Source organism: Anneissia japonica, unplaced genomic scaffold, assembly GCF_011630105.1.
Source record: "Anneissia japonica isolate Jap-2015-1 unplaced genomic scaffold, ASM1163010v1 scaffold287952_len401801_cov160, whole genome shotgun sequence".
In the NCBI taxonomy this organism is placed as follows: domain Eukaryota; kingdom Metazoa; phylum Echinodermata; class Crinoidea; order Comatulida; family Comatulidae; genus Anneissia; species Anneissia japonica.
The window spans coordinates 49,876-55,019 of NW_022744320.1; the positions used below are offsets into that span (position 1 = coordinate 49,876).

The 5,144-nt window shown below is 36.9% G+C and overlaps 1 long non-coding RNA gene across 1 annotated transcript; it reads right to left on the reverse strand.

The window, feature by feature from the left end:
• Window positions 1–2,762: 2,762 nt before the first annotated feature.
• On the reverse strand, window positions 2,763–4,590 carry LOC117119627. The gene is made up of 2 exons (XR_004447216.1): window positions 4,532–4,590; window positions 2,763–3,556 (listed from the first exon to the last, which is right to left on the reverse strand). It is a non-coding gene; the product is annotated as an uncharacterized LOC117119627 (long non-coding RNA).
• Between the last annotated feature and the right edge of the window lie 554 nt (window positions 4,591–5,144).

Below are 5,144 nucleotides of genomic sequence, written 5' to 3' on the forward strand. Positions count from 1 at the left end.
GCAACAAGACTAACAGCAAACAACAGCGCTGAAGTAAACGCTGGAAATATTCCTTTTAAAGTCGACTCTGGAATATAGATTGGTAAAGAGTTATGAACGATAAGGCAACGTTTATTTTTAACAAAAGCGACTGCTCACCAGGTCCGCACGTTCCTCCGTGCTTACATACAGTACAGGCGCAAGTTATTATATTGGGTTTTTTGTAAGATAATAAGATAGACATTTTTAAATAATTAGAATGTTTATTTGTACAAAAAAAATAACATTATTTGGAATGATCATTTGTACAATATTAAAATAAATAAATTGGGGGAAAAAATAAATACCTAGACGCGTTTTTTCATTTGGGCATAGGCATATATGCCTCAGCCAAGGCTATAGGCCTATACTTATAATTATTATTATTAATTAGGGTCTAGGCATCTAGGCCTAGGCCCTAGGCTAAGTAGTATCATGCCTAGGTAGTAGACTCAGGTAGGAAGGAAGGACCTTGCTCTCTCAATCTCATGATCCGAGTACGAATCCAAGTCTTTTATTTACTGCTAAGCAAATACAGGCCTGTGCTCTAAATTCGATCTAGGCCAGGCCTATATGCATTATAACTTCAGGCATAACCATAATTAATAGAAATTCTACTTATTTTTGTATTCTAGTTTAATAAATTTGCTTGAATAACCCGCGCCCAGGCCTAGCGCTAAGTAAATAAAACGTGCAAAGTGTGGTGTATTGATCATGCGCAGTTGAGCAAAACAAAATTCACGTTGCAGTTTTCTGCACAAAGCCGATTGCCAAATTTCCCGTCGAAGAAAAGTTAGAGACAACGGCAAATCGAAATCAGGCATGCGCAGTTGTGTCCATGAGTTATTAGGTCGTCGTAGAACTGGCCGCGTCTTCTTTCGTAAGCTCCCTATTACTGGCGTTCACTACACCGCGCCCAAGTTCACACCACTCGATTAACGATACTAGCGTAAGTCGTTGTGTCTGAACATAGCCTGTGGCCATTATAACGCCGTATTAGGGCGTATAACACCGTAATTAGGGGATTATAACGCCGCAATTAGGGCGTTATAACGCCGCAATTAGGGCGTTACAACGCCGTATTATGGAGTTATAACACCTTATTAATTTTTTTTTTACTGTTTGGCGGAACCACTGTAACATGTATATGAGTATTGGCAAAGATCTTATAAACACAAGATAGCGTTCTCCGCGATTTACGCGTAACAAATAGAAGCGTCGGTCAAGGTTCAAAAGTTTCCCATTTAGCGCCATTCATGCGCTATTACCGAAGAGAAAAAGTAATAAGTTTTGGAAGAGGGCGTCCTATCTGTTGCCATGGATCTGAGATGGTTCCTGTTCTGCTGTTCACAGGCGGTGTACTGTATGTTCAGATCAGAGCGGTCAAGGGTCAAAAGTTTCCAATTTAACAAGAGGGCGCCATTCATGCCTTATTACAGAATTTGCACGCGTAAATCCCGGAGAACGCTATCTTGTGTTTATAAGATCTTTGGTATGGGTAACGCACATTGAGGGCGTGCTTAAAATAAATACAATGTTCTACACTATGCACCTTCTATGTTTTTACCATACAATATCCTAAAAAAACAAGAATTATATCTTCCTAGAATCCACAAAATTGTTTAAAAAGATAAAGGAAGCCAACAAACATGTCAACACACTTTGACTTTTGCTGCAGCTGGTGTAAAATAAGAGTTTACAAGCTCAATAATTTTTGAAAGGTATTTGTCTCGCTAATCTGCCATTATAGGCACGATTTTTTTTATAAGGGGTAAAGGAATAATGTATTTCGTGAAAAATAAAAGAATGACAAGTTATAGTTTGTTAGTTTGTGTAGTCTTGATTGATTTGTAGTTTATTCAAATTATTTTCAAGGAGTCAATTTAAACCCCAAAAGTGGATTTAAAAGTACAGAACGACTCTTTTTTTTGGAGTAATATATTTACTCTTGTATTTTTACTTCCCAAAGGGAATATTATTAACTCCATAAAAATGGATGGGAATCACCCGGATACAAAGATAAGATATTACTCTAAAAAAGGAGTCGTTTTGAACCTTTTTTTTATTAACACCACTTTTTGAATTTAAATTGACTCCTTGAAATTAACAGTGTACCAGGGTGCATGTGGTGTACCTGCTCATGTCAGTGGTGGCACCTGGATTTGCCCGACTGAGGTCTGATGTTCCCGACTGGGAGTAGCCCAGCTCTCCGACGGCAGCATAAATGGGTGGGGTTATGGGCTTAGCCCCTCAACAAGGCTTATGTGCAAATCCCCGAAAACTAAAGCCATTTAGGAAATTTGAAAAGCTTATATTTAACCAGCTGATTATTTTCTATCGTCTCTCTGCCACAGTGCGAAATAACTGTTGTTTTTTCATCAACAATACTAACTGTGTACAATTTCATATCAGATTCTCAGGCTGTAAGTTATGAAATCATTTACCTTGTTTAATTGTACATGCAGATTTTAAGTGAATATGTTTCCAACATAAAAGCTCATGCCACACCCCCGGCACTCTAACAAAACAATTCGTCAAAGTAGTTGACAAAATGACCTCATGTATCATATACATGATTTAGGCTGGGCGAGCAACCCCTCATCATAAAAACTTAACCCTGCCCACTCCTTCAAAATACGCCACTGTTTCACTTATCGGCTTTGTTCGTTGATTGATTAATTGATTGATATGTTATTTGGTCCAGTGTTTGATTGATTGATAACATTTAACATAGACAAGTAAGATGATTAGCAGTATTATTTATTTATTTTAATACTTTACTAATTAAAATGAAACAATTTCGTTCAGTTACACAGTGCAATACTCACAAATATTCTGTATCTCTGTACCTGGAAGCCTGGCTTCCTTAAAATCGCTCCCAGTCACTACACTGTGTTCACTGCAATCGATACATTGCGTAGTTGTCCCTACACAATCAGAAAGGTGCCCTGATTTAACTAATAATCAGCTTGGCCAAAAGCTGTCAGCGATAGCGCGTAGCGATTTTATGAAAATCAGGCATTGGACATGCAGTAAGACAGTGTAAATAAAAAAATTTGCTAATATCAATGGGCTCAAAATTTCAATAACTCAAAATAATTATAAGTGAATCAAAATGTTAGTACATTAAATATAAAGTATTTGAAATAATTAATAATAACAATCATCCTCATTTCAAAACAAGGCCAAGATTAATAAATATATGTATGTGCCTTTTATAAAAAGGCGGCAAAAGTTTAAAACTAATAGCATAATCGGTAATGCAACTATAGAATATAATTTTTTTTAAATCCAACTATTAATCTACTAAATGTATTACGCAAATAGAATCTTTAATAAAAGCGAAAGACTTTTCAGTTCACAGCTTAGTGTTGTTGTTTTACATTTCGTCCACGTTGTTTTCCAATTCTTTGGTAGACAAATCGGGAATTTGCCCGACCCTTGACCCAGAAAACACATCCAACTGCCAGGGCAACAAGACTAACAGCAAACAACAGCGCTGAAGTAAACGCTGGAAATATTCCTTTTAAAGTCGACTCTGGAATATAGATTGGTAAAGAGTTATGAACGATAAGGCAACGTTTATTTTTAACAAAAGCGACTGCTCACCAGGTCCGCACGTTCCTCCGTGCTTACATACAGTACAGGCGCAAGTTATTATATTGGGTTTTTTGTAAGAGCTAATAAGATAGACATTTTTAAATAATTAGAATGTTTATTTGTACAAAAAAAATAACATTATTTGGAATGATCATTTGTACAATATTAAAATAAATAAATTGGGGGAAAAATGAATACCTAGACGCGTTTTGAACACACGACCTTAAGTTCTTTGGAACACTCCCACCGACCGCCCCATTCATGCGACGTGCCTTATTAGTGGTAATGGCAATAAAGTACAGTAATTTTTAAATAATTAGAATGTTTATTCGTACGAGAAAAAAATAAACATTATTTTTAAATAATCATTTGTACGAGTAAAAATACTTAAAATTAAAAAAAAAATCTTTAAAAAAAATGAATACCAAGACGCGTTTCAAGCTCACGACCGTAAGTTCTTTAGAACACACCCTTAACAGAAGGTTGCAACTTCGAATCGCATCTCAGTGTTAGTTTTCTTTTTTATCGAACATGAATGAGAACAAAACGAAAAAAAAATACGCGATTCAAACTTGCTAAATACGCGATTCGAACCCACGACCTTAAGTCCTTTAGAACACATCCTTATAACCGACCGTGCCACTATTACGGTAGTGGTAAATAGCAGTAATGTACAGCCCTTGCTAAAACCCCTGTTTCGTATTGTAGGTGTAGGGGGAACCCTGGGGTCCAAATTTAAAAAAGGGCAATAATCCCCTCTAGTTTATGTGTACAAAAATTTCCTACACATCCGTTCAAAGCGGGCGACGATGGATGCTTTTAAAGTTTAAAACCCGTGTTTTGTTTTGTAAGTGTAGTTGGAACCCTGCGGTCTAACTTAAAAAAAGGACGATAAACGTTTGTTGAAAATCACCTCTAGTTTATGTGTACAAAATGTCCTGCTCGTTTATTCAAAACTGGCGACGTTGGGCACTTTTAAAGTTTGTTTTGTAGGTGTAGGAGGAAACCTGGAGTCCAACTTGACAAAAAAGGCGATGAACGTTTGTTTGAAATCACCACTAGTTTATGTGTACAAAATTTCATGCACGTCAGGTCAAAATGGCGACACTGGACGCTTTTAAAGTTTGAAACCCCTGTTTTGTTTTGTAGGTGTAGGGGGAAAACCCTGGGGTCCAGCTTAAAAAAAGGCGAAGAACTTCAAATTTCATGCATGTCCGTACAAAACTAGTGACGATAGACGCTTTTCAACTTTTGGTAACAAGAACAACAGTGAGGCTGTTTCAGCGTTTTCGCGGACTAAAAAAAATCACTTGCAATCCATACAATATATATACACAGCCCAGGTGTGAATGCAAATATTGGAATACAAGCTATGTGGCTCGGTTCCAGTAGATACAGAGAATATTTTGTCATTCTTTACGCGTCCTACGAAATTCTTACGAGACAGCACTATTTCGTAGGACGCGTAAAGAATGACAAAATATTCTCTGTATCTACTGGAACCGAGCCACATAGCTTGTATTCCA